The sequence below is a fragment of the Lepidochelys kempii genome, chromosome 9, assembly GCF_965140265.1.
Source record: "Lepidochelys kempii isolate rLepKem1 chromosome 9, rLepKem1.hap2, whole genome shotgun sequence".
NCBI classification, from domain to species: Eukaryota; Metazoa; Chordata; order Testudines; family Cheloniidae; genus Lepidochelys; species Lepidochelys kempii.
The window spans coordinates 35977972-36005635 of record NC_133264.1 but is presented as its reverse complement, the minus strand read 5'-3'; positions in this window follow the sequence as shown (position 1 = coordinate 36005635).

Sequence of the window (27664 nt, the reverse complement as noted above, 5' to 3'; positions counted from 1 at the left end):
ACTGGTTCTAAACTGATACAGTTATAGACATACAAAAATTGTGTGTAGACGAGCCCTTAGTCTCTGTGCATCAGTTCCCCACCTGTGAAACGGGGATAAAAATACTTAACTATTTGTATAGAGAGCTGTGAAGCTTTCTAGACATTAATGAACTATGACTATTTAGTCATCAGATGGCAGATGCTTTGAGAGTGCAAATTATTATTATTCAGATGAGAAGTTAGTAAGCTAGATCCTCAGCTGGTGTAACTCTGAATAGATGCACTGAAGCTACATTGATTTATATCAGGTGATGATCAGAGGAATTTTTTTAAATAAACTATTTTTAATAGGAATTAGTTTATTACAGTTATATATAGTTTATTATAGTTATATCTCTAAAGTATCTACAGTTGCTAGGATATGAATCTTTGAGCCATAAACACTGATTTTGGAAGTAATTTCACAAAATGCTAAAGGAACCGCCTCAGAAATCTAAGTAAAGAATAAATGCTACTGTTAAACCAAAAAATTATCTTTTGTTGCTATTTCAATGACTTATTTAAGAAGTTCCTATTTCATTTAGAAAGTGCTTCATTTGGTTTCTGTGCTATCAAATCTATATGCAATTTTGTGTGCAAATGACATTCTGGATAATATTGTCTTACAAACTTGGGAGACAACCCTGCCATACACCCTCTGCATTTTCAGGATCAAGCACGCAATTATCTATTAAAGATATACGAGCTGTTTGCAGTGCAACCAGTTTATTTGAAGTTAGGGGGGGAAAAAGATGTAAATAGTTCCATGGGAAACATTCACAATGAACTTCACACTTACTCTAGGGCAGCCTGGGCTGGAGGTCTGAAATATACTGCAACTAATGATGAAAGATCTTCATACAGTGCAAAATGTGTGAACTGTCCAAAGATTGAGGAAGAAGTCAACTGGCAACATGAAGAAGTAAGGAGGAGACTACTAGGCATTTCCTCCCTAATCACAATCTTCCTCTACCAAGTTAAATAGTGGATCTAAGTTAAATAGTGGATTCCTGGAGCCTTTTTGGAGGGAAGGGGATCAATTGATGAATACCAAGGCCTCCTCCACATATGCAGGGAGACATAGAGGTTCCTTTTGGATGCTAGAATTTGAATTCAGGCCTCCAAGCAGCAAACTCTCCTGGACTGATTTGTTTTCAACCTAATGCAAATTGAAGTGGAGGGTTCACATAGTGAAATCCATAATGAACTCCGTCCTGCAGGATATGCTTAGTTCACTTCATAAGACTGCTTTGTTCTCGGACTTTGTCTAAACAATTTTGGGCTCTTATTCAGAGTTGCCTCCTGGGATGCAGAGAGTACTCTGAACACCCATTGCGGTCAACTGGAATTGAAGGTACTCAGCTCCACACTGAAACAGGCTCGTAGACGTTAAGGTCTGTTCTTATTTCAAGGCATGAGGGAGTTATGTACTTAATTCACCTGCATATTGATGCAGAGGATAGACCATTAAGTAAAAGGCAGCTAAAGGCAATTATTTTGATCATTAAAAATTATAATCAGAATATCTTTGAATTTAGTGTTATGCTACAGATACCAAGAGAGATGCGGATAATCATAGGCTTAGTCACCTTTCCAGTTTCAAGGAGACTTGTATTAGACTTTGGAGTATTGAGTAAACCACCTCCAATGACTTTGTAGTATTTAAACAAGAAAGGTTTTGCTAAGGAATGTGACTTGCTTTCACAAACAAACAGAAAATGGATTCCAAAAATCTTGGGAAAGTTTGCACTAGTATTACAGCTGCATTTCTTGCATTATTAATTATGTTTTAGGAATGAAACTTTCACAGAAAAATAATAACACCCTTTCAGCAAAAGACAATGGCTGCAGTTTTAACTAGATGAGTCTGAATTAGAACCCTGGATCCAAACATACTCCTCTAGCAGGGGCCTTAAGTACATCACAGTAAACCACATTACCAGGTGCTTTCCTTATGTTAGACTGATTCACATATAAATCTGAAACAGATAAACAAACAAAACAAGGAAAAAAAAAGTGTGCTACTCCTTACATGAACTGAAACACTGTTAAAAACCAAACTATATTGTGGGACAGGATTCTAATTGATTTAAAAGTCACCTTTCAATTCAGATTCTGATAGCTTTTCATACACAGACAGTGTTGCAGTCTCTTATTTCTCTTACATTTTTAGAAGCTTTTCTTTTCTTGTTTGACAGAAAGAAAATATCATGCAAATTATCTTTCTAAATCACTCTCTTTAAACATTTGCCTTCTTTTTCATGTTTGTCACTGACCTACTGTAGACCCTCTTTACATGAAAAATTACTCAAGCACTTCTTCCACATCAGCATTCATTAGCAGCTAAGGGTTCCTGGCACACAACGGGGGTTTTGCCTATTATGCAGTTTGGGAATGTTCTAGTCAGAAACAGGGGCAGATAATGAGGACGAGAAATACAAATCTATACAATTTATATCACCATGCTCTCTTTTCCCTAGGCAAGCAGTAATGGGGAAATTTTTCATAAATCTGGCTTCTTTTTGTACACTTTTTATTGTCTTAAAGATAAATATCTTTGAGTCCTACTTCATGAGCTGTTATTCTATTTCCCATTTTCTTATATGGGCTCTGGTTCATCAAGGTACTTGTTGCACATATTTAACTTTAAGCATTGATTTCACCAAGGCTCAGTATGCACATAAATGTTTGCAAGATTGGATTATTCATTAAAATTATTTGCTTACTTCAGTTTGAGCAAAAGACAAAACATCCACATTTGTAAAAAGAGTCAAAATGCAGTAAAATAATCACTGCAGAAAACAGTCTTCCAAGATTTCAGAAAAATGGGTTCCAACAAAAAGGATTTCATCTCAAGCCCCCCGTCAGTGCTGAGGTGGATAAAAAGTGGATGTCCCTCAGAGCTGAAGCTGGCACTGGATAGAGGCAAGTACACAAAGTCAGGATAGAAGGTGAATACCTTGATCCGGAAACATCATGTGAACTGGTCTGAAACAGAACTACAAGGAAGTCAGTGGTGCAAGTGTCCTATGCTAGATAATCACGTTTTTAACCAGGAGGATTATATTACTTTTGTAACCGGTCTGCTAGGTGGAGCAGGCAGCAACCGGGTCCAGGTTCAATGTCTAGGGGTTCCTTTTCAACAGTACAACAGAGAACTGACTCAAGCCACGACCCAGTAACCTTGGAAAATTACACATCACCCCCGGGCACCTCTGAAAGCAATACTTCCCCACTCGCAAGCACAAAGTCTGAATGTAGAAAAGAAACTTTTAATGAAAGGAGGGAAGTCACCTGACATTAATTAGGGAAAATGCCACACGTGGGATTCATAAGCATAACACTGTGAGCAGGACACCCACTCCAGAGAGCGTGAGGGAGTGCCTTCCTCCTTAGGTTCTTGAGTTCTACAACCAAAAATTCATTTTCTGTACCCTTCTCTGCTCCCTCACCATACCCCACTCACAGTGGTTTTCCTTGGTCAGTGAGGACCCAGGGTTCAGAGGTGCATCTATGTGAGTTCACCTCCCACCTGGGGAATAAGGCACCTTGCTTGTGCCTGCACTAGCTGGCCGCCCCGCCAGCTGCAGTTCCTATCTGCTGGCCATCCTGCCAACCACTCGTTGCCGCACCAGCCACTAGTTCGCTGGCTGGCTGTCAGTCACCCTCTGATGCCACCTGCCTCTCTGCTGTGACCTCTGCACATCAGTCTCTTAGTAATTTTCAGCTCTTTGCAGGCTGGGTAGAAACACTGCCCCATCCCAAGTGATTTCAGCTCTCATTTGAGCACTTTAACATAACAAAGATGCTCCTAATAAAGCCTATTTAGCTCTTTCTTTGAACAGTGGGGAAGAACAGATTAAACCAAAGTGGTGACCCTTAGAGGGAGTCCACACTTCCTGGCTGGCACACCAGTCTCCACCCCCTCTTAGTGTCACAGGGGTCTGGATTTGAGTCCCTGGCTTATTGAGGTTCTTTCAACTGAGGGTGACCCCCTCATTTGGGACAGGTTAAGTACAGTTCTGCTCCCCTTTATTCATACAATAATGACAACAACATTAATAACAGCATTTCAGTACCCCTGCATTCAATACTAACATGATTTGTAACCCAACACCTGCCAAAGTTGATTACTTTGAGCAACACCTCTCTATCTACTGGATATCTAAAACAGAGTAGGTGTGTTCATATAAATACAGTTTGCTCCTGAAGTCTCTTCCCCTCCCAGCTAGCTGTCGGGGAGAAGTCATTCAGACCCTGCTTACACTTACAGTGAAACCTCTTCAGTGACTGCCCTTATTAGCAACCTAATTTCTTTAGAGACTTCCCCAAACCTATTGAGTGAAACTATATTCCATTTTTATTGGAAGGCAAATTCTTTCAAGAAACTGATTTTTGTTGCTTCATGGAGAGGTGCTGATACCCAGGGCTTCTATATGAATGAACCTTTGTTCCCAAATCTGGCAGAAATATGGGTGATGGCACCTAAACTTCTACCAAGGGGAAGTAAACCCTGCTCCCCCACCCCCAGCATGTTTTGGGGTAATCTCTGCAATGGAAAATATCCCCTCCTGTGACTTTTCATGCAGGGGCCAGAAGGCAACAATCTAGCCTCTTGTTTAAAGAGCAGCTAATAAAGGGAAAATGTACACTAAGTGCTGGGAAACGGCAAGGTGAAGGAGTCAGGTTAGTGCAATACACTCCAAAGTTTGGGTAAGAAGGTGAACTGTGGTTCTAAGAGAGACAGTGGTGGTAAACACAGGAAGGGAATACCCAGAATGAAGAGATGGGCTTTCAAAGCCACTTCAGTCACATTGTTTTGCATTACCAGGCTTATTGGTCTTGATGAAGTCAATGGGAGTTCACCGAATGTTGATGAAGTCAATGGGAGTGATACAGATTATCAGGTCCTTAACAGAATCTCAGCCATACTACACCTAAAGGGCACAAACCCTTGAGAATCCCATAACACCACCCATTGTTTCTTTCTTCCTTGCTTTGCCCATGTACAATGCACATTGGTAACTTTTAAAATTATTTCCTCCTATCACTTTACAAGCACTCTGTTCTTAAATGTCCTGAGTCCCCCCCACACCCTTTTCTTGCTATTTTGTTTCTAGAACACAGCAAGAATGTCAGATGACATGCTTAAGAAATTTCCCCAATCAAATTGTTCTTTTAATACAAATCAGCTTAACATTTCCCATATTCCTTCAGAATAGCATATTCTTTACATTTTGCAGACTTATTCCAACATGCTAAAACTGTTTTCAAAAGTGACTTGTCAGTTTGAAAAATTAGCCTTACTTACCATGCTCTCTATACTGGAAAGGAAAGCTGACTGGTGCATCAGCAGCAAGTAGCCGAGCGTTTCTATGATTAAGCCTTTGAGTTCACGTCAGAGCAGATGAAAAGATTAAAAGGCTTAAATCCTTAATTTTTTTTTTTTATTCCTAACTGAACTTTAAATATTTAATGATTCTTAGAAGACTTTAGGTTTTTATATCTTTTTCAATGGGTATCCAAACCCATTGAAATCAATGGAAGGACTCTGAGCTTTTGATTGGGGCCTTATCTTGTTGTCTTCTTCTGAAGTATCGAGTATTGCTGTTGGAGGTAGAATACCAGACTAGATGGACTAATTGTTTCCTCTGTATGAAAACATTGCTACTTGCACTTCGCCTCGGCATTGTCAACCAGGAATAATAGTATTCTAATTAAACAATATTTTTCTACACAATCTAAGATACAGGCTAGTATTTTTATGCAAAGTGCTATTGAAAAAACAAACAAAGAAGGCAATGTGCCATTCTCGTTTTAATGAAACTCAGTTTCATAAAATAATCCATAATAATAAAAAAATCACATAATGAAACTGATGTCCAAATTGCTCAGAGAATGAAGTTCTTATCAGATAAGATACTCCACTAACCACAGATTCCTTTACTAAAAAAGTCCCTTTGAAATCAGTGATGTGGTCACTCTCCTGATTTGTAAAGGAACTTGCATAGTAAAAATGTTATGTGATAATATTTTATAAAAGAACCATACAAAAAGGGAAAACATGTTGTGAAAACTAACCACTCTGCCTGCGTGTTACCAATTAACCTCTGGAACATAAATCACTCAGCAAATTCATTTTTCATAAATGCTTTTATTTAATTCTCTTTAAAAAAATCAAAATAAACCAGGCAGAGGGAAAAGTGGTTAGAAAAGGAAAGAATCATAATGTGCTGAGCATAGACTGTGGCATGGGTAGGTTGGGGGAGGGTAGATAAGAGGGTAGGTAGGAATACCAAGGTGACATGCCTACACTTAATTATGTTCTAGCTATTTTTACTATCTATAAGGATCCATAGGAGGCTCTGACTTATGCTGGTCAGCCCCAGAATCTTTACGTCACCTTCGCCTGCTACCTTCTTTCCTGTGACTAGCTCAGCCTCAGACAAAACAGAGAATTGGGGCCAAGATATATAATGGAAAGCATGAGCAAGCGTTAAAAGAAGTGGCTTCCCCAGCAATGTGATATTTAGCGTATTTTTTCCAACAATTACTTTTGTATTTTTTCCCTTTTTTCAATTAAAAAAGGTAAAAAGAAAACAAAACCCAGACGCCTTATATTTTTCTGAAGTCTCTTTCAGCAACCATGGTATATCATATTAGGAATCTTGCATCAGCCTGATTGCTACATCCCCCACCACATACAATATTATCATCTACTGGTCTCAAGTTTGTGTCTATTAAACAAACAGACTTAGCCTAGCTCCCCAAAAGTGAAACAAAAGTTCAAAGACAAAGAAATCGCATGTCACATATGAACAGCCTATCTAATTATCTGGCTGAGGCAATAATGTTACATTCCAGCAACAAAACAGCATTTAATTACATGGGCATGAATATTACAACCAGAACGATACTTAGAATACACACAAACCAAATGCTGGCATAATCTTTTCATAATGTACTTAACAGTCACAGTAACAAAATTGATTTGTTAAAATGTTATCTCACAAAATAAAAAATATTCACTAAAAATACCAGGCCACATGTTCCCTCCCTGGAGGAAAGCCCATGGGAAGGGGAATTATACTCAAGAAACATTGCGGTTTACCTACCAGAGTTTCTTTTGCATTTTTCTCTCAAAGAAAGGGGCTCGGGGAAACCAAATAACTGGCAAGACCAGGGCAGGGGGGCAGAAATCTATGGAATGCTAGGCTATGGAGATATGGTGAAATCCTCTACTCCCACAGTGAAATCTATAACAAAATGCCCATAGACTTCCATGAGGCCAGGATTTTCACAAAGTGGTCATATGAGAGACCCGGCACCTTCATAGTACTCCCAGACATTCTGTTCACTTGGCAGTATGGCTCTCTCAGATCCTCTTAATTATGCTCTGGGGCCTATTTTTAGTTTGTACCTTCTTCCATCCTCTAATGTTCTGCAATATTCCATGTCTTACCCCTCTAGTTACATGCTTGCAGGACCCATTTCAGACATTTAGAAAGGAGGTGTCATTCAGCATGAGTTCTAATGGGTCAACTAAGAGGAAAGCCCACACAGGCTGAATTCACACAAAAAAGGTAAATTGCTCAAAGTGGGAGTTAGGCACAGAATGGTAACCTACTAACAGAGATAAGTGGTACTAAGTACAGATAACTGAACATGTTAGTTAGACAATGGACAGGAGATTGCAAACAGAGGAGTTACAAAAAATACTGGCCTTGTTTCTCTTTTCACTTGACTTACCCTGATTTAACAGCCATGTAGCACTGCTGGCTTAAATTAAGCTATTCTTGATTTGCACAGGTGCAGTGAGAAGAGAATCAGGCCTCTTGAAACTGATAGGTTCCAACAAGTAACAAGAGATTCTGAATTAAGGAAGCAATAGCACTTGTAAAGAATAGCATTGAAGAACCTCAACAGCTTGATGTGCTAGGTTTCTCTTTATGCACAAAGACTACAAGGGGACAAAATAAAAGTTGAAGGGAAAAGGTGGAGATGCTGGACTGTTAGGTGAAGTTAGAGGTAGAAACAAAGGAAGCTAAACTACAGAGAATGAGGTGTTTCACCTTTGTTAAAATGGAGGAGGCTAGATGGTAAAGAACCCAAAGAAGGTCAATAGTCCAGCCAGTGAAAAAGAAGCAGGCGCTGAAAGGGAGTCATCAGCAAACAAAGAGGTAAGCAAACCTAATTAGTCACTCATATTTGCTTAAAGGCAGGCTGGGCGGAGGTGTGGGGAGTGGAAAAGGACAGGCATGATGAGTCAAGGAGTGCTCAGACTAAAAAGTAGCCTCCAGTTTTAATTCATCTGGAATTTTGCAGCAAATGATTTGGCCAGAGAATATAGGCTCCAGGCTGCATGTCTCAGACACCAGGTGCCATTTTGCACATGTTACAAGCAACCAGAGTACTTCCAAGTTAAACCCAGTGAGGCTCCAGAAACCAAACAATAGGGGGTATTAACATAACAAGCACTCTGTATCTTTACGTTGCCCACAGAGACCAAACATTTCATCTCCATCATCATGATCTCTCTCTATTAGCGCAGGACCACTTGTCTATTCCTATATTGCTTTTCTCATCTCTCTGTTATTTGTGCTGCTGCTGCATATTCAAAAATGTCCACAGCATGGTTTGTATAGGGGGAAAAAATAGCTAACTGTTGCGTCCTAGATGCTAAAAATCTAATGTTAATTAGGTATTGCTTTTTAAAACTACATATAATATTACTTTACACAAGTGTCTTTAGGTTCTTAATGGTGAATAAGAAATGTGGAGATATGCACTCTTCTAGGCCCTTTTCTCTCTTAAAATATATAGTACTTTACCACTGCAGGAGCACAAGTCTGTCATTTCCCTTAAATCATCCTGTGCTTTTAGTGTCAATTCTAATTCTGCGGGGCTGCAAATGACTCAGTTGTCATAGGAGACCGATTTAGGCATGATATTGCTTGCAAATGATTTACTTCCATAAAGTACATAAGTCATTTTCAAACACATAAGTTTAATATGCCGGGTGGGGGAAGCTATCGAATAAAGAGAAAAAAATCTTAATTTGTATGAGGGATGTTGAGAGAAAATCTCTAGTATTAAAAGAACTACTGATAAACTGGGTCAAGGCATTTTCACATTTTAAAAGGCCCATATGATTAAATAATTGGAGTGGGTGGAGGAACAAAATAATGCTACACCACACTGGACCTGCAGTCCATGAAGTCTAATGTCTTACCTGTCAGAGCAGCCAACACTTTATCAATCAAAAGAAGACATTTTCCCCATCCCATCAAAACCCTCACTGAACCTGGGCAGTTGTGAAAAGTGATATAATCCACCTTTGATATGATAGAGAATCAGACTATGAAAGACCAGCTCAACTCCCTAACCTTCTTTCCTGTCCCCTGTGAGATAATTTTGGATTCCCTCATTTTCCCCTTTTATCCTCCACATCCTCAAAGGCACTTCAGAGAGATGACTTAATTTCCTGCCTCAGAAGGAGGGCAGGAGGCAGCTGTCTCTGTGGTGTATCAATATTACAACTGAATCAGAGAAAAGAGGTCACTTGAGAACAATACAGAATGCTCCCATTCCCCCTGGACTGAATGAATTTCATCTGCATACTTCCAGCTTCTGCCAACCCAGGAAACTCAGGCCCTGAGCTCCGACCTTTGAGAACTATAATAGTACATTGCATTGCTGTTAGACTGCCAAGCTGGGCCATCAGGTTTAGTTTTAGAGCTTGTTATTTTTTAAATCCATGAAGCCTACCATGTTGTTTTTCTTATTAATTTAATGGGTTATTGTAGGGAAATTGGTAATTACTGAAGATCAGTTCTGCCAAAAGCTGATGGTGAGGCCTGGTAAATTTCACACTGTTAGAAGCTAAAACAAAAGCATTACCCCGTATAATAGCCCAGGAGCATTTGCCTCCAATTCTCATTGTTTCCCTGGGAAATAATGGTTTCTACTAATTATCATGTGCAGATGTAACATGGCATACAAATTTGCAAGTATCTAGAATGAAAGGTAACAGTTATGCCCTCAGGAGACAAGTTGTATGCAGGTTAGAGCTGATAGCGGGGAAGTCATGTGACGTAGGCTCTTCTCCTGACTACTGCAATAAGATTTGGAAACCTTTTGATTCAAGGCCTCTCGCTTACTGACCAACTACCGTGCCGCAAACACTGCCCTTTCTTTCCTGTGGTTTCAGGTTATCTTGGCAGACTGACAGCTTATTGTCCTCTCTCCTCAACCCATCAGCCACTAAGAAGGTTTCCTTTTTCAAGGGTCAGCTCAGAGGCCTCTTCCATCCCTCGCACTGCTCTGTGTCGTCTTTACTTTGAGTACCTTATTGCTCCCATTCTCCGCTGTGGGTAAGGCTCTCTGACCAGACTACATCTCCTAAGATGCACAATGACCAGAGACTTCTATGACACTCACCACTCCCACATCAAGCAGGGAGAAAGTGATTGTTGTCATCATGGTGCGTTCTCACAATCCCCTTGTGGATCCCCAGTACCCTCTTCACCCCTCTGGCTCTCCAGTGTCTTTCTCCTGCCTTCCCAGGTGAACAGTGTTATGTTTTTATGCATATAAAGAGCATATTCAGCCACTGGCGGGGAAAGTTGAAACAACTGGGTATTCCAGAGCCCAGAGGAAGCTGCCTCAAATATGAGGAGGGCTTCTTTGGGCTCTGGGAAACCATGCCTAGTGAGAGAATTCCTAATGTGATCTGGAAAACTGCTCAATTCTGTAAGAGAAAGGGCATATGGTTACTTCCATGAAGATTCCAGTTTTAAGCATGGAATAAAATCTACACAAAATGGGAGACATCTGGTGAGAACAGCTAATCTCAACAGACTTCTATCATTTTGGAATGTGAGTAAGAACAGAATGCAAGACTTCAATGACATCGAATCCCAGCTCCATCCTTTATATTACATCAGCTTTGAACCTGAACTTTGATCCTTTGTGTAAATTTAACACAGATCCAGATTACTGTCCATCTCCAGTCTCTATTTATGTATGGCTCCCGACCCTTCCCAGGAGATAATGTTCCAGTCATTTTCCTGAGAGGTTGTCAAAATTTTTCTTCTACCTTTGCATGTTTGGAGCATCATAAACAATTCATCTCCCTCCTTGGCAGTCACACCTTTCAACTGCTTGTTGACAGTTGTCATATCCTCTTCTTTGACACTATTTAGCTATTTTATACATATTTGATTCTTTAGATCTTACCCCTTAAATCAGTCCCTCCATATCTTTAATCATTGGTGTTGAATTCCATTTAAAATGGATGGAATGTTAAGATGTGACAAGCACACTCCATCACACTGTATAAACACCTCAAATGGGATGTTTCCGGATAACAATATGTAGCTGGTAAGGATAATAATAGGATTTCACACTGAGAACCCCATGGAAATAACATTTCTGTTATGGAGATTGCCCCTCACCATTGCACAGGTGTATGGGCTGGGGTAACCTCCCCAGTTGGCCCCCACCCTCCCTACAAAAGGGCTACAGACGACAGCAATTCCTGTTCTCTGGCGAGTGCAGGGCTGTCTCCCAGTGGAGCAATCCACCCCAGATTGGACAGGGAGGAGGGTCCCTTCCCTGCTTCACACCACAGACTGGGCATGCCAGGGGAAAGACATCATTCTCACTCCTGTTCTAAATGCTGTTGAGGAAATTATGCTTTCCCCTGGGGTGGCTCCTCACCACACCCGGAATGAGGAAGTGGCTAAATGACACAACCTGGCCTTTTGTGTTCTTATTTCAATCTGATGGAGCACTTCTATTCCGATGTGCACTCATCTGACAGCAGAATTTGGCGATTAATACGTAAATGGTCAAGTCCCAAAATTCAGATCTGGCCTTTGAATCCCAAATTTCAGGAGTATTTGAATCCGCAATTTGGTTTTGCCCTTTATAAGGATAGGAGGCATTTGCAAATCTGCGCTTCAGATCCAGGTTTGGATTTCAGCCCCTCCTGTAAAATATGAAGCTTGATTTGGATTAATTTCTATGCATTAGAAATACAGTATTTTAAAACACGCAAAAGCTTAAATTCTAGAGAAAAATGCCATCTAAAGAAAGCCTGTAGGGAGCATCCTAAATGCTCAGATTTTGTGCACTTTTCATATCTCTGTGTTGCTATAATCCTTTTCCATCATCCTTGATTGTGATGCCACAGAAGTTGTGGGAGGATGTTTTTGTCTGTCTTTCGATGGCTCTAGAAATGCATATGCCTTCAAGAGAACCAATTCAAGGTGTTCATGTATATGTTACAACTACAAGGCAACTGACCAAAATAATTGGGAGGTTCCCAGAATCCATGAATGAGAACACTTCATTGCCCGCCTTCATTTTTAAGTGCCTTAAAAAAAAATGAGAGAGAGAGAGAGAAATAGGGGATCAGAAATGTATAGTGGAGCAAGTCTGTTCTTACTATCAACAGGAAAAACCTCAAACTGAAACTGCTTTGTTGAAGAAAAATTACGTGTTACCACTCACTTGGGGATAGGGGGTGGGGAGGGAAGAGTTCCATTGTTTACATTTTGCTGCATGTATAGCATGAGGGGCTGTGACATTTCATTCACAGTTGCATAGAAACAGACTTTGTGATGATGAGGTCTTTTGAGTACACACTGCTTAAGAATCTAAAAAAAAAAAAAAAATACACAAGGAATGTCTGTTTCTTTATCAGAAATAAATTACCACGTGAGAAACATTTTGCATACATCCAAGAATATTTTTGACTAGTTAACAGCTGAAATCCATAGGAATTATTTTAAAATAATATTGAAAGCTTTATCCCCTGGAAAATGCTGTGGCTTTCAATTTTTCATAGCTCCCTCTTGATAGACTAAAGGTAAATGAAAAGTATTCCCCCAGCTGCATTAAGGTAAAGTAGGATTCATTCTGCTCCAGTTACTGGAAAGACCAGAGTAGTGGAAATAACTGAACTCAAAAATCCTACGTAATATACAACTTCTTCAGCTTCTGTAACCTAGGATGCTTTTCTGAAATCAGGATCTTCAAAAGCTCCTAAAAAATCCTAACCAGACCAGCAAACAGTGTTTCTGTGACTGCATAAAGCTGCAGTGGAATTATTAAGCATAAATCCTTTTCAGGATTAACTATTTATTTGACAGGCAAATTGCTACTGGTTATCTAAAGGAACCATTTTACTGAACACAAACATCAAAGAAACCAAATCCACAGTTAAGGAGAGTGCAATGAAAACTTAGTATTTATAAGAATTGTTGTTATCCACTAAGAGAACATTCACCCTCTCTGAACATGGCTCAGGTAAACAAACATTATACAGTAAACTAAGCATAGGTTTGGGGGACAGAATGCCCCTCCCCCACCAAATGGCCTTAGTCTGCAGCATAGCTTGTTTCATGCAGCTATTCAATCTATGAATTGTTTTCCTTCATCCACTCTAAGGAGAATGCCAGTCAACAATACTGAACATTAAATGTTTAGTGTTCATTGGTCAGCTGTCACAGGGGCAGGTTAAAACATAACTAAAAGCAGTACTTATAAAGTGAAGCATAGCCCAGATATACCATAGAGTGTAGCAAAGAGGAAAAGAGTTATATGAGGTGGAGCTGCAAAGGTCAGTCAGGCAGAAAAATACTACAAGGGGACTTAAAGGTATCAGATGTCCGAGTAGAAATAAAATTTGATTCACCTTGAAAAACTGCCAGTCAGTATATTGAGAGGAAAATGATCCAAAACATGTACTTAATTGGTGTTAGAAGCCTGGAAAGTGGTAAGGTTGAAAGAGACCTAAGTGTAAGAATAGGCGATAAATCAGGCATGAGCATGAAATGTGATATAGAGGCAAATGCAAGCAAAAGTCAATATGATTTTGCATTACATACAGAAAGGGATCACCTCACAAGGCAAACAAAGTCCCCCTCTATATAGCTCAGGAATGACTGTGCCTGGAATATGGTATTCATTTATGGACACTATTTTACCAGCATAATATTGAGAAATTGGAGGCAGTTCAGAGAAGAGCAACAGAAATGAATCAGGGACTGACGGAACTAATATGTAATGTCAAAATGTGCTCCCTCTCTTTGGGAATAAGAAAGGGAAAACATACCAGAAATTAGTACTCACCTGCTGGAAGAAAGGAAACTGTAGCAAACAGTAACCATTTAGAAAATGGCTGCTTTAGGGCCACAGCTGCTCAGCTCTCCTGAATGTAAAGGGACAGTCCCTGCAATGGCAACTGGGAGGTGAAGTGCAGGGAGGTGAAACCTATAAAAAGGTTAACCTGAACTAGAAGGGTGTTGTTAGTGAGAAGGTAGTCACCTAAAGTAGGTGTGTCTCTTGTGTTGCATACCATTCCTGTATCACATGGAAAGAAAGGTTGAGTTAAATATGCATAGTTTAGCTAATTGAAGGCAAAAGAGCAGCACAATAACCTACAGATACAACATATTTAAAGGTAATAAACATCACTGAGAACGAGGAATTTTTAGTATAATACACATGTATATCTAGGTCTAATGAGAGGAAAGGAAAAATATATTCTCAATATCAGGAAAAACCTTGAGAGTACTATTCATTAGGCTGTAGAATACAGCCTCTAGGGAAGTGGTAGAAACACAATCACTTAACTCTTAGAAAACCAGATTGAACAAAACTGTAGGGAACAATGATATACTGGCAAAGGAATATTCAAAAAGGTCTTCTCTATCCTAAATGTCTCTAATTCTGTGCTTATTATTTTGAGTGAAATAAAAAGTGCATGACATACTCAGACTACATGCATAAAATTAAAAAGGAATCATTTTTAAAAATCTATCTTCATTAATATATGAGCCTTGGTGATTTCCAGGTTCGATTTAAATCTGTGTTTATTTAACCACGTTGTATTGTGAGTGTGTAGTTAAGGTAAGATACACCAAGGACCGTGTATTTATTTAGCTGATATTTTTTGTGTGTGTAGTGTCTGGAGTTAATAAAAAGGATATCTGGAAGAGCCTGGGAAAGAATCCAACAATTTCTTATACTCCCAGTAGCCTACTCTAAGCACTAGATAATATTTTCCCTAGTGATACACCAAGATGCAATAGCAATAATGATAAACATCGACTCCTACTAATACGCCATCAGTGAGGTTGAGCAAAAATATCTTGGCTTAAACAAATAAAATGTATAATACTATATAGTTGCCTTTGTATGTCATGAAACTCTACAAGAACTCAAAAACCAGCAGTAAGATCTTTTGGTTTCTAAAGCTGGTTGGTGACCTGCTGTTTGCAAAATGAGCTGGTAATGCAAGTTCACTCCGGGTATATGTCACTAGCACCACTGAATCTAGTTGGCACTCAATACCTAGTTCCTACATAGCCCTTTTCATAAGTAGAGCTCAAAGTGCTTTAGAAATAAGATAAATATCATTATTTCCATTTTACAGAGGGGGAAATTGGGGCACAAGGACATGCGCATCATCAGCCAGCATGATAGCAGAAAAGCCAAGAATAGACTTCCAGTCCAGGGCTCCATCTACTAGGCCACACTGTTGATAGTCTCAGCAGAGAGGTTAAGGATTGAACTGGTACAAAGTTGTGGGGTGAAGCACATTAGCTGAAGCATGGGGGAAGCTTGCCTTGTTGCTTTCTATATAGTGTGTCTGTTCCATGGTCAGAGAACTTTAGACTGAGGCTGCCTAATGGATATGGGTACCCAATTCCCATTAAATGAATGGAACCAAATCCTCCAGGTAGCTCTGAAAATCCTACGCTTGGTTTCCAGTGCTATCAATCTGTCACCTTTCACAAGCACTACATTCACTGAAATAAAATAAACAGTTATAAGGAATGCTGACACAAGACACGAAGCAATATGTCCCAGAGGTCATTAAGACTGATAAGCCAATTTTTAAGCAGCGTGGAAGGGGTTGAAACAAAACATCGTATAAAAACGTTCTCTAGAGGTTCCCAGGATAAAACACTGCCTCTTGTGTAGCGTGAGATCCCTCACCCCAGAAGTCTTTGCATAGTAAAATCTTCCACTGAAGCCCTTGAGCAATTGTCTCACACAAGGAGCACTGAATTGGACCCTTTCTATGTTCTCTTACATATTAGGACATCCATGCACTTTATTGCAAAAGAAAGGGTTATGGTACAAGAGAGTGCACTCTAAGGCTAATATAATAATTTCTGTAATTGCATTTTCCTCTGTACTTGATATGATTGTGTTCTTTATGCTCATGCCTTCCATTAAGAGGCATTTCTGAAGGAATGAGTAACAACTGGGAACGCTAATGGCATTCATCTCGTTTATCTGCTAAGTGTGTTGTACGCATGGATGTCTGAGAGAGGGTTATGTTTTAATGGCTATTTGAATATAGTGGATCTTAGCAGTATATTTAGACAATGTAATATCTTATGTATCATATGCTTTGAGAAGTAATCCATGCTTTTCATCATCAGGTAACTAATATCATAGTTACATTCCTCAGCTCTCCGTTCAGCAGCACCCACTGTTTAACAATGAGGACGTTAAGACCATGAAAAAAGCATCATTGGGGGGAAATAAAGTAGATTTCTCTGACTGAATCTGCTACAGCCCAAACTATCATCACTCTAATGACCCAGGGATTCATTTCCTTTGTCCCCTGGGAAGATTCCTTTTAGCATATCAAGAATATTATTTCTTTGGAGTTCCCGCGATGCTGTATCTGTCATTTATACCCAGTCACTTTAGTTACTGTTGTGGGACGAAAATTTGCTTTTAAAAATAATCAAAAGCTATTCCAAATATTGTTACTAAAACTACAGCTCCCCACCTTCCATTTCACCAAGGAATTCCTTTGGGACAGAACAAACTAACAAACACGCTCCCTTTCATAATTACCAAACTTTTCAATTGTAGCTTTTGCATGTTTAAACACATTGAAATATTGACCCTGCAGTCTACCTCACAGCAGCTTGCAGTCAAGTGCCATTGCCTCTGAAGTAGAAAGCAAGGTTAATTTTCTCCTCCTTAACCTCTGTGGAGAAGCTAGAGGCAAGTAATGTTCTCAACAAAAGGTGGCCAGAGAAAACTGTTATCCCACCACAAAATAGTAAACAAAATGCTTCAAAGAGCTGTTACTGTAACTGAAACAACAGGAAAAGAGGAAAACTGTTCAAAATGCAGTTCTAGATTTTATCCATTCTTCACTGAACACCCTAAAATGGTTCAAGAAATGAAGCAGAAAAGCTCCTTAGAGAAATATAACACTCATAAAACAACTCCATTTCCAGGAGCAAGTGAAGAGTTGTCACAAGTGAATTGTTCCTTATACTCGCTCTTGGGACATTCACCACCTGTTTATTTTCTTCCTCCTTAGACCAAAGAAACACTGAGAGTAAATATAAAGGCAGGAGCTTCTTGGATTATAGCCTGTAGCCATACAATCTCAAGCTGTGATCTCATCAGCTCTCATAAATTAAGCAGGGGATGCTGTGCCAGAGCTTGGATGGGCAACAGCTAGGGAAATCCCGCATACTATAGTAAATGCTGCTTGTAATTCAGACGGGGGCACTCTCTTCTCTGAGGCAGAACGAACTGGTGCCTGGCTATAGTGTTTAGGGAGAATGTGCTGCTGACTCCTTGGTTCTGACTCCTGACCATTTGTGATCCATAAAAGATAGATTTTTTCAGCTCCGTGCCTGCAAAAACACATGGACGTTTGGATACACAATTACCATGGTTGTTTAGATGTAAAATTGAGATAATAATAGTAACTAGTTGCTAATAACTGCTTCTTTGTGCAGGCATTGCCAAAATAGTATGTGCAATCATGGCAAATGTGCACACAGCTGTATGCACACGGTTCTGAAAATCTGGCCATAAATATCTCATGGCAATATTCAGAAGGAAGAGTATTAGTCCTAATGATTTGGCCATATATCAACTTGTATAACTGCATTCTGCCTAACTACACGTCCCGCTACAGTTTCAGGGCAGTTTTCTTCATTTCCCAAACTATGACCTGCTGTTGCTTTGTATTGTGAAATAGTTGTTGCAGAGCCCCACATAGGTAGGTAGTAGAAAAACCAAGTCCTATATACAATTGCTGCAACTAAAGTTTGTGTTGCACTTTGGGATTCCTTTGGATGTGGAACACTATATAAATGTCTAACAGTACTATTGACCTCTATCATCTGAAAGATTGGTTGAAAATTTTCAACTGAAATAGCTTTTTGATGGAAAACTTCTACAAAAAGTGTCTGCTTTCCATGGAAAACGTTAAGTTTTCATAGAAAATTTTGACTGAAAACTTTTGGTCTTCATTTTTTAAATGACAAGTCACAAATTTTCACCCAGCTTTAGTATTAACCTTTTTTAATCCTGATCCTGGTCTGGTGATTGAACCCAGGAAGTTCAGTCTCTCACCCTTTCAGCTCTTCTGCCTGCTGCATCTTTATTACAAAGTTTAAGTTCACAGGACAGTGTTTCTAAAACTCTGGTGCAATGCAGACCATAGTGCAGATGGAGTGTGTTGGGAAAGTAATTCATAAGAAAAGGGGTCTTATAAAGGGGTCCAAAGAGTGAAAAAAGAAACTTCACTGGGCCTACTCAGCTGTGAAATTAAGCATGTGTGTAAGTGTTGACAGGATGGGGATCTAAGTCTCTTCTGTGCAGAGTTGCCCTCTTATGGGAACTATTTCTTTGCAGGCCTTTCTGAGGTGTCCTTTTGCGTTTGGCAGAGCCAAGGAGCTCTGATCCTAAGTAGTCATGTTGTACCTGGATATTGCATCTTTCAGCTGGTAAGTGTTCTTAACATTTGTAATATTTCCCCTTTCTTTTCTCTGATGGTACATGCTTACACAAAGTGACTCCAAGTTCATTAAAATTAATAATTAAATTAAAGGCGAAATTGTTCCCCATCTTCTGCAGATTGTCTGGAGGTGGGAGAAATACAAGGCGCAGGTTCTGCTTGTCCCTTGCCTTGTGCCTCTATGCAGCAACTGAGTAATATTACAACCCCAGGTTCCCTTGAGCCCTCTGGAGGGCCAGGGGTACAAGCTGCCCTCCACAGCCCCAAAAGGAGGTCAGCTGAGCATTTGGGGTGTGGTTGTGACTTTTGGGTGTATAATAGTGACATAGATGCTTGAGGTTCTTTACTACTCAGCCATGGCTGCAGCCTTCAAATAAGCAACAGGGAACCTTGTCCATCACTAATTATTCTCACACAAAAAGTTTCTATACTATTGGGTTCCAGGAACATCTGATCCTCTATAGGCATATATATCAAGTCATAAGTCATATATATATACACACATGACATACATGCCTATTTACTTTTATCAGATATGTTAGCGGGGCAAAGGCAGGGACAGGGATTTAACCATGTGGAACAGCTTGCAGGATCGGAGCCTAAGTTCCACAGTATATTATTGCTTAGTTTGTTTTTTCTTGCAAGTGCTTTACTATTTGAAGTCCTAAGGCATACAGTGAGAAATCAAAGCCTAACGGGCTTTGTCCTGAAGCTGTACTCAAGATTGTATTAAACCCTAAGAGGCAGTGATATAAAGAGTGGTGGTGTTTAATACTGCTCGAGATATATTAGAAGTTGAGGTTTCAAAGTAACATTCTGAACAGATCTTCCTCTTCTGTTCTGTGTGTGTGGGTTTCCCTCCATTTACTTTTAATTATTACTGTTCTAGATTCCTGTGCCTTGCAGATTAGCTTCATGGAGTGTTTTTTCTTTTTGAAAAAAGATTAATTGGTGCTACTGTATTCTGTTGTGGATTTGTGTCTGTAGATTATGCATTTTCACTCACATGTTTATCAAAAGTTAATACATTGTGTAAATAAATTAGCATGCACCTTTTATTTATTGTATTCCAGTTGACACATCCATTTTATTTGTTAAAATAATATTTTGTTGTGGGGGAAAGAGGGACATGATGAGTTTGCAATTAAAAAACAAATTCACAGTATGAATCCTGACTGTGTTGCCTACATAAATTGGGATATCTTCTCTAGTTGAAGTACGATTGATAACGACATAAGAGGAATGAGTCAGAGGAGAAAAATGTTTTCTATAAAAGTGAGGGAAACAAGGTAGACAAAGTAATACCTTTTACTGGACCAATTTTGGTTGTTTGAAGGGACAAGCTTGAGGAAGAGCTCTGTGAAGCTCAAAAACTTGTCCCTTCCAACAACAGAAGTTGGTCCAATAAAAGTTATTACCACACCTACCTTGTCTCTCTCATAACCTGGGACTAACGCTGCAAACATTCTATAAAAGTGTAACTTTTTGGCTACAGCCTACACTTTATGGTAGTTATCAGTGATGAGCAATTTGTGTTCATAAGTTCTTTGTCCTAGAAAAGATTGTTAAATGAGTTCTCATAAAATGAAGATTTCAGCTGATCAGCATCCAAAAATAAATATACCACCGTGGTTTCACCACCATCTTATGGTGAGTATGGCGTATCACCCTTTCTTACCAGCTGCCCAGGTGTCTCCCAGAATCCGTTGTGTGACTGAAGAACAAATAAAAGCAGGCCTGGACTAGAGTAGGAGCAGGGGCTGTTATTTGTGGGGGCTGGGACAGCAATGAGAAACTGCAATGCAAACCTGGTACTTTAATGAATGTTATGAAAGGCCTCTATTTCCCCTTTATTAGACACACTCTTTTTCCAGGTCTCTTCATTGTAAAATTTTAACAGTTTTAGGACTCATCTACACAGAGGTGTAATGCACACTAAGGGGTTGTGATTCGTAAAGTGCACTCACATGTTGTGCATTAAGTGGTCCGTGTAGACCCTGCTGGTACATATTAAAGGTTCCCTAGTGTGCATTAATAGTGCAGACTAGCCAGTCTATATGGGCCAACTAATGCGCAACTCACTTGTGAGCTTTAGAAATCACACCCCCATAGTGTGGATGGCCCCACTGTGTAGACAAGCCCTTTTTTTAGATTGAAAGGGTATCTGTGCTGTTGTAGTAATTTTATCTCCTTGTGTGTCTGAGCTATCTGTGTAGCATCTAGGAGGCTACACCAGACATGGACTGTCTGATTTATTATTGCTACCACATCATTGCCCCAACTGTCTTGCTTTGGTGACAGTATGGTAACCCTGTATGACAATATTGTCCCCACTGCTCCCACCTGGTCTTGTGTCCCTGCAATTCATTTGTCAGGCATTTGCAAACACAATGTATCCATCCCAAGGTGCACATGGGTGGAAAGGCATAGTCAATAATAAGTAAAATTATTAGTAACTCCTTGAGAAAAAGGAGCTGTGTTTGGGGCTACAGATTTAGATAGTCTGCAGTCCCTCCCTGGAAGGAGGGACTTTGGGCTAGTAAACCCAGAGAGCTGGGGGTGTACTAGAAGACCTAGGAGGGAGTCCTGTGAAATTGCAACAGGGGCTGGGAGAAATCAGCCACAGTTGCTAGTCAAAGGGTCTCTGGACTGGAATCTGGAGGAGTGGGAAGGCCCAGGTTCCCCTACCAGCCCCTGAGGAAGTGGCAAAGACTGGGCAGTGGAGTAGAAGACTGCCTGCGACAGTTGTCCAATAGGACTTGACTACCCTACAAAGAGATAGCACCCTGCATAGAGAGGCTGTGGGGTGTGAGAATGAGCAGCAGATGGGGTATCAGAGCTGGAAGGAGATAATCCCCATAGCAACCAGCAGAAGGCTACTTAACAGTGAGTGAACCCCATGATAGAGCCTTAGGGAAGATACTTACTATTTTAATTATTACAAGTTTTCTACACTACAGCTGTTCTCCAGTAAATCTGAACATCTTGCTATTGTCTCACACAGTGTCTGCAAACTTTTTTTCCAGTGTAACAGCCGTGTTAGTCTGTATTCGCAAAAAGAAAAGGAGTACTTGTGGCACCTTAGAGACTAACCAATTTATCTGAGCATAAGCTTTCGTGAGCTACAGCTCACTTCATCGGATGCATACTGCGGAAAGTACAGAAGATCTTTTTATACATACAAACCATGAAAACGTTTTTTTAAATCAAACATAAGGTATTACAGTCAGAGTTTATGATTTCTGATTGAACCTCTAGTTAAGTTTTATGAGGGTGGGTAGAGAGGAGAGGAGAATCTTGACATGGGAAACATCATGTATTACTTTTCTGTAGATCATCAGAACACGTTTAGTGAGGAAATTATATATGGTGAGCAGTCATTTATGCATTACATTCACATATGAGCATGGGGAAAATCACCGCATTCACTATGTAGAAAATAATATGGCGGCCATATCCTCTACATGTAGAACTTCCTTGGGGTTAGGGTGACCAGACATCCTGATAAAATTGGGACTATCCTGATTTTTAGTTCTTTGTCCCGTGTCCCAACCGATGCACGGTCTGGACGCCATTTGTCCCGATATTGCGGCTTTGGCTGCTCCGGTGTTGTTTTTTTTTTTTTTTTTGTTGCTTCCCCCATGTGTCTTGATATTTTGTCCGTTTCATCTGGCCACCCTACCTGAAAACAGTGTGAGGACTGGAAGAAGGGACTTAAAAAAAGAGGGGCTTAGGTCAGTTGGCAGCAGCCTTGTGAGGAGGAAAGACCTCCAAACTTCAGCCACTCTCTAGTCCAGAAGCTGGAAATAGGGGCTACTCATGTGACCATTGCTTGTCTGAATACCTTGAGTGAAAGGGGACTCAACTGATAGTCCAGAACTCTTACCAATAATTCTCCAGTGGATGTTTAACTGTAATGGGGCCTGCTGAGAGTCCCTAGAAGGAAGAGAGGTCCACAATGGGCTGGGGGTGGTGGTTCATATTTTCAATGACAATAACCCTAGAAAGGGTAGACTCCTGTGGGACTTAGTCAGAGAGCTGAATCTCCCGTGGCTGGACCTTTGTCTTTTGACTGCTGGATGCTGAGGACTGGAGTCTGGAAGAGTTCAAGCCCTTGACTCACCCCAAAGGGGGGGTGCATGTTAAGCCAATCACATGATAGCTTGCCTCAGTGCAAAATCATGAGGTGTTTTCAGTGTTCTATTTGCATTTTGTTGGTTCTTCTGAGAATATTGCTATTCCTTCTTTAAATCAGAAGCATGAAGCCAGGCAGAATAGGGTTGGGGAAGTTCCTAAGCAAAAATTTTCTAATGAAAAAGAGAGAGATGGACTTTGCAGATAACTGTTCCATTATTCTAATGAAGGTAGAACGTTAGAAAGAGATTCTGTGATTCTTTATATTGTCACATAACATGTACGCTGTCAAGTTTTTAATTTTCAAATTCATTATTAAAATGTGCTTTTCCTGCTTCACACGAAGACCAATACACGATATGGGAGCATGGTCCAAGTGTAAAGGGTAGCATGGGAAGGTTGGAGTTGCCTCTGGAAGAAGGGGCAAAGGGATTAGCTATGAGAGATAAATTGGCTGTGACTATAAGGTTGTGATTGGGGAAATAATGAGATGAGAGACTAGTTGAAGAAATGCAGGAGGTATGTAGGGCTTTGAACATGATAGGGAAGGAGTTCAGAAGTCAGTCCAGGATTTTAAGAAGAGGGTAACATGGTCAGAGCAGCAGGTAACTTAACTTTAACAGCAGCATATTGGATAGTCTGGAGAGACTGGATAGTCTGTTTGAGTGGAGGAGCACATAGTAGTTATAGGGATGGAGAGGAAAGGAGGGATTTGGGAAATACAACAGAAGCTACACACTTGTTTACTTAATTTGTTTGGTAAATGGCACATGCTGCCATGGGGACACACTGATATAGAATCAGTCTGGTGGATATGCTCAGATGGAATGCTAGAGAGGAAGAATGAGGAGGTCCTGACCCAAGGATTCCCCAGGAGGATTGCCACGGCTGGGAGCAGATTGTTGAACTAGTCAGAGCCCCTATGGCAACACAATCATTAACTGAAGTAGAGAATTAGTTAAGAGAGCCTTTTCAACCAGGTGAAGCATGAGGTTAGTTGGTTGTTTTCCCAAGTTAATTACAATTGTTAATTGACTCTTACAGTCACCCAGCCAAATATATTTTCTATGCATGTAGATTTCTTGCTTCTATTCTTTCATTTTTCTTTCTTTTTTGTACTTTTTTCAAACAAGAGAATGTGCATACTGCAAGAATAAAATTCTACAAAGGTCTTCTGATTAATAAGTAACTAACTATATCACTTTACCATCCATAAATTGTACTTTTAAGGATGATATGTTAATGCAACATATTGTAATAGTCAGATGGATCAATACATCCAGTGAGTCTTATGGTGTACAACACCATATTTGTCATTCGAAAAATATTCTTTAATATTACACAGACTTTCTGAAGTTCAAACAAGGAATATATTATAACTACATTAAATAGCCTGACACTGTTCATACCGTATATTTTGCTGTTCATATGTACCACTGCCTCCTAAAAGCCTGATTAAGAGCTTGAAGGACACAAGTGCATGATAACAGCAAGTTTACAATTTAAACATCTTCTTTTGGGCCTTTCCATCATTTAATAGCTCTGTGGGTACATCAAGTTCTTGAAGTTTTACTAGAGCTTTTCTGCATTTTACTGGGTGATTGAGTGATTTAATTGTTCTCATTCTTGCACTTCACCAAGCAAGAGACAAATTGTGAAGTGAAACTCCTGGAGTCCTTCAGATCATTGAACTCTCCCCTCTGCCCACATTGGCATATTTCAGAGTCCCTTGGGTCACTGAATGGAATCTCCATTCCCTTTACAGCTTATTCAAGCTGTGCTTTCACTTCTGAATTGATCTTCTCAGAGTTCCTATGGAAAGAAGCATCTAGGCTTGCCAGTGGTAACCCCTAGCTCTAGTCTTCGCATCCAGTCCCAGTTATCTTCCATAAAAACACAAGTGTTATTGATGGAGCACAGAAAACAGAAAGACATGCTTCCAATGAAAGGTGATTAAAAATGCCATGGTAACTCAGCAGGGCACTGCAAAATGCGTCCTTCATTAGATCCCAGGACACTCTGACAAAGTTTTCCTTTTTAGCTAAGCAGTATGGTTGATCTGTCTAGTTCCTAAGAAACCAGATATTATCTGTTGCTTACTTCACCCAGCTCCTGTCTGCAACCTCTCTTTCCTGGATTTTCATTTCATCCATTGTACCCCCAACCTACTTGTGCCCAACCATTACTGCAGAATTTTTCCCTGTTAAGGCAACAAATGGGATGTAGTATCCTCAGAGGATCCATGAACTGACACGAATAGAGTTTTGTAAGAGCTGTGCAATTGGCATCTTCCCTCCAGCGACATAAATGACACCTGTGTCACAACTGATCACCACCAGAGCAGAGAGCAAAGTTACCCAGATCTCACTTGCCCTGTCTCTTACAGCTGATACGGGGGGGGGGGGGGGGGGGGGCAACACAGATGGTGTAGACTTGATGCTTCTTTTTTTTTAATATGAAGGATGATGAGTGTGGAAGCATTAGAGTGAAATTGGTATAGTGTGAATAATCCTCTACATGGTGAAAGTTTTCTTGTAGCGTATTTTAAAGAGATACGCATATCAGACAAAGCTCTTTCTGAGTTATGCAACCAATAAGCCTGTGAGAAACATTCCTGTCAAAATCTTCCTGTTTGTTTGTTTTTGAGATCTATTAGGACTGTCATGTGTAGATCTGCACTGTTTCTGAAGTAAAGCACTCAAGTATCCTGCATACATCATGTGTAGGTTGTTGGGTTTTTTATGAAAATGGCCCAAAGGCTGGAATTCACACTCAGGCTTATGCTCATCTCTTCATTAACTGCTTGAATTGCACTGTCATTGTTACTAATAGTGTCATTTTGAGTATTATTGTCTATTCCAAAACTCCAAACAATTCTGAATTCTGCAATTGTTAGCTTTAAATAACAATGCTTTGCTTCATCATAGCTGTCCAGCATGGCAATAGGGGTATCACTGTTGATATTATAGTAATGAGAGTGGGTTATGAAATAGTAGGCAACCAATATCTGAGATTGTCCATTTATCAGCTTTAAAAAACAATTTGTGGTGAGATAATCAGATAGCACTTCTCTGTTCTGACCAGCTAAGGAAGTCAGATTGGGGGATAATGCACAAAAGAAGCATTTTGAAAAAAAGACTTAAAATCAAATGCATTTGAAAAAGCTGCCAAGAAGAAAGTCACGTTAATTACCTTTCATCTAGAAAGTTTAGAGCAAGCTCTAAGTTGACCTCTAGGTCAGTCATTTTGCAATAATACAAATGCCTTACTTAAGGAATATTTTAATATTGCAAGATGGGAAAATATCTAGAAATTTTTACTGTAAGCGTATTTCTACAGCTACATTATTGAAGAGCTAGAAACTCAAAACACATTAATCTCAAGAATCAAAATTAGATCTAAAGAAGGTTTCTACAGAAGTCTTCAGAATAGAACAGCAGAAAATTTGCCTACTTCACTGCTGCGGCCACATGGAGCTACTCTAACTAGCTAAGCTGTCTTACCTCAAGCAATTTAATCAGTCCTTATGATCATTATCAAATGCAATGCTTTCAATGTGGGTGTAAAAGGAGGCTCTCCGAGGTGCCTCCCTAGCTGACTGGAGGCCCCTTGCCACACCCAGTTAGCACCAACAGGTCCCCCAGTCCAGGCCCCAGCCTCTCTAGCTAGGTCTACACAGACCTACAGACCTACATCAGTATAATTATGTCACTCAGGGTGTGAAAAATCCACACTCCTGATCAACGTAGTCATACCAACCCAAACCCCCATGTAGACAGCTATGCTAATGGGAGAAGCTCTCCCGTCCGAGTGTCCTCACTTACGTGCTATAGCAACACCGCTGCAGGATTTTAAGTGTAACTGCTCTTGATCTTTGCAGTGGGCCCCACCCTTGCAGGCCTACTTACTTTATTTACAGGTGGGAGTTCAGACTCAACACAAAACATGCCCCTCTCCAGGTGAACACCCTTACTTCAGGGGTGCCTGGGATCACCTTTACTGGAGTCCTTACAGCCAGGTAGCCAAGCAAGTCTCTCCCTACCAGACTTACCCCTTGGGTTTGCTGGACTCCTCACAGAACTGAAAAGTCTCTGGCATGGGGAGTTCCTCCTGCTGCTTCAGGAATCATTCCCTTCTCAGAGCTTAACCCTTGAAAACTGCAACATCCTCCTTTTAAAGCTCTCCTCCCTACCATGCGTGACTCTCAGGCCAGAGGGCAGGGCTACCTTAGTACAGAGAGCATCCCCAGCCCTGTCCCTATCGGTGTGGGGTTTATACATCCTGTCACAGGGGCAACACAGCAGCAAAGATCCTGCGCTGACAAGCAATTGCCTCTGGGATGATGAGGCATACATTTAATAAGTATAAGAGGGAGGTTATGGCTGGGACTAAAAATTTATGTCTTAAGTGTCTCAGGTGAGTGCTTTGTCCATTCATTTAAGCTAGCAAAAACTCTTTTAATACCTGACCCAGAGTCCTTTAAATTGCATTTATAAAGAGAAATACTTAATGCTATTCTGTCCCATTTCAGACATTAGAACATTAGAAAGGGGCTCTGAAATTAGGTATCGCCAAAATGGCACTAACCCTGAGATAAATGTGTGTTGGATGTTCAAAGCTAAGTGTGTGTTATACAACATTTTGGCACCTGAGGCGGGGAGCTCAAATGACGCCCCCATGCCCCCTCTCCTGAGCCAAAACTTTGAAAGGT